This window comes from Amaranthus tricolor, chromosome 1 (genome assembly GCF_026212465.1).
Source record: "Amaranthus tricolor cultivar Red isolate AtriRed21 chromosome 1, ASM2621246v1, whole genome shotgun sequence".
Classification (NCBI taxonomy): domain Eukaryota; kingdom Viridiplantae; phylum Streptophyta; class Magnoliopsida; order Caryophyllales; family Amaranthaceae; genus Amaranthus; species Amaranthus tricolor.
The window spans coordinates 786987-799041 of record NC_080047.1 but is presented as its reverse complement, the minus strand read 5'-3'; positions in this window follow the sequence as shown (position 1 = coordinate 799041).

Sequence of the window (12055 nt, the reverse complement as noted above, 5' to 3'; positions counted from 1 at the left end):
ATTTTAACTCTTAATATCTCAAATTATGCTTAATTAAAAATTATAAAAAGTTGATATTAATAATCCTTGTATTGAGACAAATCAAACAAGATCCCATATGACTATGTTTTAACTTATAGATTAAGAGTAAAATACAAATTAAGAGTGATAAGTGAATAGTGCCAAAAAAAAAATGGGACAATTCAGCTGAATAGGAGGTAGTATTAAAAAGTTTGAAATTAAGCTTTTAAGTCTTGAACTTGTATTTTTTTTTTAAAGTCTTGAAATTTCTTTTTAAGTCTTATAAATAGTATGTCAAAATATTTTTTTAAAAAAATTGGGTCTAGGCCAATTACACGGCGAACGTCGTCTCACAGGGGAGTAATTGTTACTTTAACACACTAAATGTACATGATTCAGCCCAATATAAATGATATTACCGTAAGATCGTCTCATTTTAGAATTTATTTATTTTTTCATTGGCTCATTTTCTGAAAAAACAACTAACAATCAACACTTTCAACAAATATAACCGATTTATACATCTAGTTTAAATTCCAACAAGTCAACGCTATCAAACAAGCTAAATAGCTAATAATCAACAATAGACAATTGCCAAACATCATCTTTATTGATTGATGACTTTTTTATTAGTTTTTTTGTTGGCTTTTAATTTTTGACTTTCTAATTTGTTCGATGATTAAAAAAGTGTTTGATGACTATTCAAGCAAAAAGGGGGTTTTGTCATAGATATATAAAATTTGGCATATAAGTTAAAAGTAAATTTTTTTCTTAATAAACAACCAACAATTTCAACTAATTTTTAGTTGGATATTTGAGTTGAACAATTAGATTAATAGTTGGCTCACTAGTCAAAAACTTAAGCCAAGTGCTCTAGCTTCTAAGTAACAATTATTTGTCAAAAAGACACTATTAAAATGGATACCTGAATTTTTAGACCACATCAGAAGTCATTTTGTCCCGTAAAATTTGCAGTATTTTTCCTTTTAATCAGTTTTAATTTGCGGCTCTATTTTTTACTCTAACTCACTGTCTTTATTTAATTTATCTTTTTATCACATTTACATATTATTTTGTCGCTTTTTAATAAATTATACTCCCTCCGAATCAATTTAGTTGTCCAATTTACTTATTTGGCAAAGTCTTTTTAGTTATCTCATTTCTATATTTGTCAATCTTTTTTTACTTAAATATCCTTAGTTCACACAAGTAATTACGAATATACCCCTATATACCTTACTTACCCAACTATTCTTCACTACTTACCCTTCACAACTTACCCTTTTTAATGGACCCCACACCATCCTTAATAACCGTGCTCAAGCAAATGGGACATATAAATTGATTCGGAGGGAGTATTTTTTAGTCGGTCAATGAACATATCTCGTTTTCAAGGAGTATTTTTGGTTTCATATATTCCAATTAATTTTTTGTTAAATGGGTTCGATTTCTTGCCTCGAGATAATGTAGATATACTTTATTTTATTAATGCACCTATTTTAAGTTTCCATTAAGAGGGATTTGATCATAATTGTCAATGAACATTGCTCATTTTCTAGGAGTATTAAAAAATAATAATGAATATGGAAGAAAATAATATGCTAATACTAAGAAACCTAATTGATTGTCTTATCTTCATCTTTCCTCTTATCTACTCCTTGATTTGCCACATTACAAAAATCAAAATAAGAATTTTTTTTTTTTTTTTTTATGTTATACCAGAATTAAAAGATCAACACCAATAATAAATTAGAAAAATATGAGCGAGATAAAAAAAGGGGTTATTATGTTCTGTTATTCATGAATGAGTGTGTAAGAAAAACATGAATGCATTTATTTGTATAGAAAAAGTGCACATTTTAGAGGCTTAAATTAAATTAGAGACCGTCCTTAGGATTTGGGTTTCATTTCACACTACAACTTGCATACAAGTTGCAAATTTTTGGCTTTCTTATGTAAGGAATTCCGATTTTGATTGGTTTTTGATTTTTGGTTTTTGGTTTTAATTGTATAATAAAGAAAAAAAATAATAAATGATTTTTAGTCAATTAAGAAGCTAAATTTAAGTTAAAATAAAAAGAGTAATTTGGTTGGCTGTTTTCATTGCCTTTTGACTTGTTGGCTCACTTTTATTAATAAACAATCAAAAATCAATACATGATTTTATCAAATATCTCCTTATACAGGCATTTATCTAAGTAGATTAAAACTTAACAAAAATTCAGCACTTTCAGTTGGTCAAACTAATTAAAAAAAACAATAAACATTAGTGAATAATCATTTGTCAAACATTCCTTTTCTCAAATTCAAAATATTCCATAGCTACTTCATTTGAAAATATTACTTAATATAAAAGTAATTTTGTTAATATATAATCGAAAGGCACGTCAACTAAATAGTTGATAATGTAAAATAAATAAGTTATAACGATGAATCCATGATACTAATAATTTGAGGATCAATTCTCTCAATATCCTACTACCAACTTTGTTTTGAGTAGTGAATAGTATGTAATTTCTTTGGATTTTAATAGTTGTTACAATTTTTGTAATAATTATTGTTTATTAATTGATCTTATTTAGTATTTTTTTTTTCCATGTAAAATGTAAGATATAATCAAGTAAGATTTTATTTGATTCGTCTTAATGCATATTTTCATAATATTAACTTTTTAGAATTTTTAATCATATGAAATTAAAAATATTAAAGATTAAAAATTTAAAAAAATATATTGTTAATGCAAGTCATTTTATTTAATTTTCTTTATTTTTTTTTTGAAAAATAAAAATAATTTTATCATTCTCAAGGTCATCTACAAAACTTTACCTCTGTTTCAATACTACATACACTATTCAATCTCTCTTGTATTAATGTCATATCCCTCAATTCCATTAAAAAAAATATCATTAGCACATTGTGATAAATTCCTCCTCCTCTTTTTATTTATTCTTCAATTCACTTTTTTACAAATTCAATATAAACATAACAGTCAAATAATTTTAATTATAAGTCTTTAAAAATTGTAAAAAGTTAATATTTAGAAAATATATATATATATATATATATATATATATATATATATATATATATATATATATATATATATATATTGAAAAGAATTTATTAAAATCCACATTAATATGTTTTTTTATAAAGATTAATGAGAAATTATAGTAAAAAATAACATGAAAATTTATAATATTTAAGAAGAATATATAAAAACATAAAATTACTATATTAGGTGGTTTCAAGATTTGTCAAACATGCCGACAAATTTTAATTATCAAATTTGTTCACTAATTGGATGATGATGTCTACAAATATTTCGTATCATAGGCTCATAGCCGGTTAGCCATCAGTCGTGGAGTCCAAAATAAATAATAGAAAATTTAAATTAATTACAATTATTTATAAATTATTATAAAAAGACTAAAGAAAAATTAATAAAATAATCAAAATAAAAAAAAATAAAATCATTAAAGTCTAATAAAAACTTGCCCTATACGATTGATTTGCCAAATTGGTAAATCACTGTTATATACCTAGCAAACTTCAATAAATAACATTGTTTATACTGCCGCCTATTAATTATTATTGTCTCATTTGATTTTAACACGCTTCCTAATTTATATATTGAATTATAAATATCTCAAATTACATTTTTATTAAAATTTATAAAAAATTTATGTCGAGACGAATCAAATAAGATACCACTTAACTATGTTTTAATTTATTATAAATTAAAAATGAAATACAAATTAAAAGTGATCGATTAATAGTATCAAAAAACTAAATGGCAAAATAACAGTGAATAGAAAGGAGTAATATATTAATGTGTTCCTTTCAGTAATAAATTTAGTTAACGAGACAAAAAGAGTAATAGTCTTTCTTATATTTAAAGTCTAATCTATGGTCAAACAATATCATGTATAGTTGTATACTATATTCAAAAATAAATAAAATAAATATCATGTATACTATCACATTATATCATTAGAAGTTAGAACCTACTTAAGTATCAAATACTATTATATATTCCTGTACAATACATAAATGTTTTAATTTGTTAATTTGCATGATAGATTAACTTTTTATTGAATATAATTGTTTTATTTTTCTAAACTAACCATTTTAATTGATTATAGCTAAAATTTACTAACTAAAATGATTATTAGTAAACTGAGTCTAGTTTTATTGATTAGAACTAATTTTATTGATGAGAAATAATTTTTACTATAGAAAATTTTTCTTAGAGTAAACATTAATTTAAGGTGAAAGAGGCTAATTAGAGTTAAAACAATATAAGTTAAAACGATATATCAAACTTTCTTCTATGAAATAAATATACGATATATTTATATACAGACACTTTATTGATGACATGCTTCAAATACAATTTTTTTTTTCATAATATCATTGTAAAAATATTCTAGATAAGATTTTGTATTTTGTAAATATTGAATTTAGCAAAGCAATTAAGTTGACGAATTATTTGACGTTATTTTTAGATATTAATATATTATTTAATAGTTTTTAATTATAAGGTTATTTTTAGTTAACGACCATTTTTAATTCCAATTGTTTCTTGTATTGTAAATAAGGTATAATTAATAGTTTTTAATCATTTAAATTTACCATAATCAAAATTACTAAAACTAACTTTTTTTCTTTGAAAAAATGTAGTTGAAAAATCAAAATTTCTAGAATCAACTTTTATATTACTATTACTATGTCATAATATTCAAGAAATAAAGTTTAACTAAAAGGTCAAATATTCCATATTCAATTACTAAAAAATTTAGGTGGAAATATCATATATAAAAATAACACATGACATATCCTTTTACTATTTTGGTAGGATGATAAGATCATTTCTAATGGTGGGGATTGAAAAAATACTCTACATGATGTGAAGTGCTTTTGCTCATGTTTCTTTTACACTCATATGGTTGAAATATTGAAGCACGCAACTTTCTTTATTTTTTAAATAGGCTTTTTTATTTATCATATTATGATTTTGTCTTTTTTTTTAACTGTTAATACAACAGCGAACAAATAGTTGTATTTTTTTTTACTTTTAATATGTTCTTTTATAGTTCGCTGTTAGTAAGAACGAATAAGTCCTCACCTTAACTTAGACTCGAACACAAAGACATTTAATTTGAGAATTATTTTGGAAACAAACTTATTTTTTAATTATTTTTATTAAAAAGCCTATTTATTTCAAATATTCCTGTTATAAAGTATTATAGCTAGTTAGCCACCAATCATAAAGTCTGAAAGCATTAATTGTTAATAATATATGAGTATTAATTTATCTCTTTAATTTAATTTTTTTTTGAACTATTTTATTTTCAGTAGTAAATTTACTGAGACATAGAAAAGTAATCTTTCTTATATTTAAAGCCTATGATCAAACATAATAGGCTCGCTTAAGTTAAGTTTACATCTAAAATATTTTGTTGAATACAATTCCATTTACTTATAAAAACATACTTTTAAGTTAAATACTTGGAGCTTGTTTTGTAGGATTTATAATATTCACTTTGAACTTAATTCCATTAAGCTTTATCTGGTCCACTTAAATATATCATCTTTACTCGTAAATTCAATATATTTTCAGTCTATTTTCACTCAATTCAATTCAAATTTTTTTTCGAGCTTTTTTAGATACAAAAATTACAAATTAATGAGCTTAAAATTAAAATTTTCATAATGTCATGCACCCTTTAGTTGGTACTTGGTAGTAATATACCATGTTGGCATGTTGTTACTTGTACTAGTTGGTTGACTTTGGAGAAAACCAGCTATATTTCTTTACTTATCTACGCAAGCATGCAATATTTACCCATAATTGCTACTTACATCATTTGAACATCATTTGCTACTCAGTTAATCTTGCTATTTACATGATTTTTCACATAAATTCGCTATTTATTTAATCAATTGAGACTTTTTTTCACTTTTTTAATAACAATCTAATTCTCATCATATACAAAAAAAATTAAAAATTACTCCTAATTTTTCTTGTCTATAATAATTTTCTAACCTATTTGAAATAAAAAAAATAATTTCAAAATCATAGGATAGTCCGCAAACTAGGACTTGGAATATGTAGGTCAGCTGTGCATAGCTAAGTAGCCAAGTCAATTATATATTTGTGGACATATCGTGTTTGATGGCGACGGATATGGATTTAAACATTCACTAATCACAAGTGGGATGGCCAATTCTAGCTCCATAATTCATAAACAATATATATATATATATATATATATATATATATATATATATATATATATATATATATATATATATATATATATATATATATATATATATATATAAATAAAAAATTGGGAAATTAGATATCGGGATATCTGGATGTCCTCTTAGTCTACCTTTTAGTGTCTTTAACCTCTTGCTTTTATCGTTTCCTTTTTATTAGTTCTTTGTTTTCTTTTGTAGTGGTTCTACTTTTATAGGTCTTTAAGTTATCTTGCACGTGTAATCACGTTTCTTATCTTCCTCGAGCCGGGGGACTGCTTTTGGCTGCGCTTTTCATTATGAATATGAGTTGCCGTCGTCTTTCTCTCCCCAGACCCTGGTCTTAATTTTTCAATGAGTGGAATATACCGGATAGGATGATAATGATATCCATTTTTGCAAATATTCCGATCTCAATTTAGATCCAATATTCGATTTAAAAACCACCTATCAATCTGACTCTTTATCATTTTTCGAAAATCGGTTACGTTATTCTTGTTTTGAAATTTGATAATATTCAAATGGGATAACTTATCCACCTTACATTATGTACAATCTTTGAATAATGGATGATAAACCATGGATTCAGATTAGACCATCCACTTACCTACTAGGTAGGGTTTAGTACACTAAGAGCATCCACAATGACACTTTTTTTTAGTTTCTAATTATTAATAGGAATTAAGTTTACTTTCTAATGCAATGTCATCTTTTTCATGTAAATATTAAACTCCACCTGCAAAAGCAAAACAAATTTTACTCCTTCCTATAATATTGCGCCACTTGGTAACATCTTGTATGACTTTAATTTTTCAAATTTTTAAACGCTATAAATGAGTTTTTTGCTTTTTTTAAAAAAAATTCAAATCAAAAAAATAAATCAATTATACCAATGGTCATAATTTTTTTTATCTATAAATTGATACCAATTTTGCAATATTTTCAACACTTTCAAAAATCTCTACTTTTCTTATTTCTCTCTAAGTATCATAATTCTCTTTATAATTCTCTATTTTTTGCTTTATTTTTTACAAATAAATTTTTACTCTAATTTTTTATAATAATTATGGATAATAATCATCCTTATTACGGAAATAACCCAAAAAATCCAAACAACTCTCAAAATTCATATTTTCGTCCGTATCAAAATATCTCACAAAATACAAACAACCCACAAAATCCAAACATTATTCAAAATTCCAACTCTAATCCTCAATTTGATCCAAATTTTATAAATACTCTTAAATTTCAAATCATGATGAGGCAATATATAGCACAAAATCAAATAACATTCAAAGTTCCAACTTTATTCATCATCAAATCACTTCAAATTTGAGAAATAATCAACCAATACTTTTCCAATCACAAAATCAAGACCAATCTCCTTCTACCCCAGGAGCACATGGGAGTAGCAACAGATCAAGGTTTGATGAAATGTTTCCTACTCAACAGCTAGCTGACAATGAGGTTGAGAATGAAGTAAAAGAAAATGAAGAGGAAAAGGAAAAGGTGACAGAGATAGATGGTCTTGTAAAGAAGATTTGTGTGTTGTTTTCGCTGTACTTAATTGCGGAGGTGATATAGTAGTTGGAACTGATATAACGAAAGCAACATTATGGAAGAAGATAATACAATTTTACAATGATGAGGTAAGAAAAAGGTCAATTATAATCCAAAAAAGAACTGAAAAATCTATAAGAGGTCGATGGGGTCTAATTAATGGTGATGTTGTAAAGTAGATATCCCAATTGGGAGAGGCGGAAAGAATGCGAGCTAGTGGTACGAATGTTGACGACGTGGAACAGAAAACATTATTGAAACAGTCGTATTATTAGGAGATTTCATTAGTCGTTTTTAGCGCCTAATTTTCTTTATATATTTGTTCGTTACTAATTATAATTTAATTATTGATGGTAGTAATTTGAAAAATCTCTACAATGATTAGAAACTTGTTAATTCGTAACGTGATTATGAATCGTAACAAGTAACGACTAACGTAAACTTTGGAGATAAAACTTAAAGTTGAGCAATTACATAACAGTTCAAGAAAATTTTAATTATTACCCAAGCATATTATGTAACCATGATGTGAGTAAATTAAATATTTCACACATATACAAGTGATTTTTAAACATGAAGTATAAGTTACATAACTTGTTACATATACAACAATTTTTACCCAAACCTTAAACTATATTAGATAAACCTTTCCTACACTATAATAGATCAAATGATGGACAAAAATCACCAAAAAACAACCCCAACCAGCCATGCTAAAGCTGTCCTACTCCCCCTTATAGCCCTTTGTATACTTACATACACAAGCTAAAAACTCTAACCAAGAACCCCTTTTGTTCTACCCAAAGCTTGTGCATCATTACAAGCATGCAAGAGGCAAATATTTGAAGCAAAAACACTCTATTTTCTAAATAATTATTTATCCATAAACCCCAACACATTGCTCCCAAGTTTATCCATGAACAAACACTAGAATCCTTCAAAATTTCAATAACTAAAACACTTTCTTTTCTCATCAAATCTTCTTCAAAAATCCATCTAAAACTTTTGAAAATTTATGTTTATAAACTCAAATCTCCCTTAAAAATAATCTTCATCTTAAGAACAAGTTGAGAAAGTTTGTGTATAAACTTGTTTTTTTTTAAAATAAATAAATAAATAAATAAAATTCCCAAAGAGAAGTTCTTAAATCTTGAAAAATGATGTCAAAATGATAAATTTGAGTATGGAATAATTTATTACATGTATTATTATTGTGGGCATCATGCATGTTGATTTTATAAATTATTGTATGTTTAAAGGCATGCTTAACACTACTTTGTGAAAGTTATTGTGATGGAAATGATTATATGAATTTGAAAATATTTGAAATTCATTTTAAAAGAAATTTCCAGTAGCTATATGTTAAGAAAATTTCTTGGATACTTTTTGTTGAGATTATTCGTTAAATTGATATTTTAATGGATTTTAAGGTGTTAAATACTCTTATTATAAAACATGGTATTAGATGAACTCTTCATCATCAAAAATAATTAATAAAAACATATTATAATGTCTTCAACAAGATTTGGCCAGAATATATTTAGTTTGGAATTTTTTTTTATGATTTTTGAATAATCGTTAAATTGTTTAACGGTAAATTATAAAATGGTAAAATATAAAATAATTACCAAACAAAGACATATGGACTCGAAATTTTTATCACATACTCATATTGATAGTAGGTAAAATTGGTAAAAGTTTGGGAAGGTTTCGTTGACATTTAAGGACCTTAATAATTTTTACTTATTAATTAAAATTAATTAATCATAAATTATTTAATTTTAATTACGTGTAATTAATCATTAATTAAAATATTTTAAGTTCATCTTTAAATAAAAAATAAATAATGATATATGAGTAGGAGTGAGAAAGTAAAAGTGGGCCATGTGAAATAGTATTTGGGAAAATAAATAAGAAATTGACCATTGCAAAAAAGTTATTAATATTTATGGAGGTAGATTAGAAAAGTTTGTAGAAGATAATGTGGCAAAATATGAAAAGAAGAGGGATTTTATGAAGGTATATGGGGAGCCCTCCCATTGGTGATGCTCTGAACATCGCACATTTTTTCAAAACTTGTGTTGCGTGAAAAGGATGTGTACTATTGATCATCTTTAAATTTAATTTTAGGAGTAAATTTAGAAAAATAAAATTGTAGTAGTAATATAAATGTGTATTTGGTCATTGTTTTATTCATTGATGAGTCATATTTAAGTCAAATCTAATATATGAGAGATTTAAGTTCATATAGTAGTTCCTCTCTTTTAAATCTTTCTATTTACTTTTTTACACAGTTTTCAATGCAAATTTTAAACTTTAATATCTCTAAATACATATAATAAAAAATTAAAAAACAGACATAATAAAAAAATATACATTAAGACGAATCTAATGAGATCTTACATAAATATATTTTATTTTCTAAATATCTTTAAAAAACATTAATCAAATTTCTCTCCCCTTGTAGTAGAATATTCCAAATGAGAAAAACATTAAAGAACGGATGGAGTATTAATTAATGAGGAGTACATATGAACATCATTGTTGCTAGTCTCTTTAATTCAGAGACTAATTCAATTAATAAAATTTATCAATTTTTTTTTTCAAAAAAAAAATGTGAACATCATTTATTAGAGTTGGAATGAAATTTACATATGAATGGCTTTTGTTAAGTTTGTCAAATGCAGAAGCCTTGTTTAGGATAATGTTAATAGTAATGCATTTAAAGTCCCCAAATTATTGTTTCAAGCTTTACTAAGCTACTTCTACTATTTTTGGCTGACAATTATTTTGAGAAAATCAGGTTGTAGGCTCCATTAGTGCTACGACCGAGTTAAATTATTTGATGATTCGATTCGATTTTCAACACGAAACTTAAGATATTCGATTTGAAGTTATAATTTAGATCGAATATTATCCAATTAGAAAATTTGGATATTTGATACGTATTTAAATATCCGATATTCATAAGAATTAAATTTTATACATTTTAAAATTATTTTTAAAAATTCATATGTCGGATATCGGATATTTGGAATATCTGGTTGAAATTTTACAACTTATCCACATTGACATTAGATATCACATATTTAAGTTGTATCGAAAAGGATATTAAATATGTCGGTTTTAGGATATTAAATATTCAGTCCAACTGCATATTTCGGATCGAATATCCGAGTCGCCAGTTATTAGTGCACTTGAAAATGGTGGAAAGTTATTTTATCATGCCGTCTAATAACTAAGGGCGTTCAAAAATATCTAATTTGAATTATTCGATCTGAAATATTTGATATATTGGGTATTCGATTATTAAATTGAATACCGAATCCAGATTGAAAGATTGGCAAAATTGGATATCTGATTTTCTAATTTTTATTATTTTTATTTTTATTTTTTAAATATATAAATATTTTTTGATAAAATTATTTGTTTAGGTTGTTAAATTAAATAATATGTATACTATTCTCAATTATAACTAAGTTGTGTAGCTAATTTATTGTTAATTAATTTTAACTTTTGAAAATCCAACCATATTTCCAAAACGATTTGTATTTAAGTTTTAAAAAAAACCTTGATTAAAGAAGAAAGCAAAGTGAGCTTAAATATTTATGTGGAAAAAAACGTAAATTGTTTAAAAAAGAAAAAGAATGTGTAAATTGGATATTCGATATCCGATCAGGATTAAACCGGATTTCCAATTTGTTATGAGTCCATAGTTTTTCTATGAGCGGGATACATTGGGTAGGATGATGATGATGATCCAATTAATTATGACCGGAAACGGAGGGTGATTTTCACTATCCAAAAATCGGGTTTCTAGATCCGGACCAATTCGACATTCGATTTTGAACACTCCTACTAATAACTGTACTGGTATCACCAATGAAAAACGCATAATTAAGAATTGGTCCCAGAATAATGAATCGAAAAATATTCCCTCTTATTTGTCCTATTTGTTTTTTTAACATTATTTATCAATCACTCTTAATTTGAGTTTTGTTTCTAATTTATAAGTTAAAATATAATCAAGTGAGATCTTATTAATTTGTTTTAATGAATAATTTATTATTATCAACTTATTATACTTTCAAACAGTAATTTATACCCAAGCACAATTAGAGATACTATTTAGTAAAATAGTGCAGTGACAAACGTGTCAAAATCATCATCTTCATCCTACTCAGTGTATTCCGCTTATAGAAAAACTATGGACAAAGTTTGGGGAGGG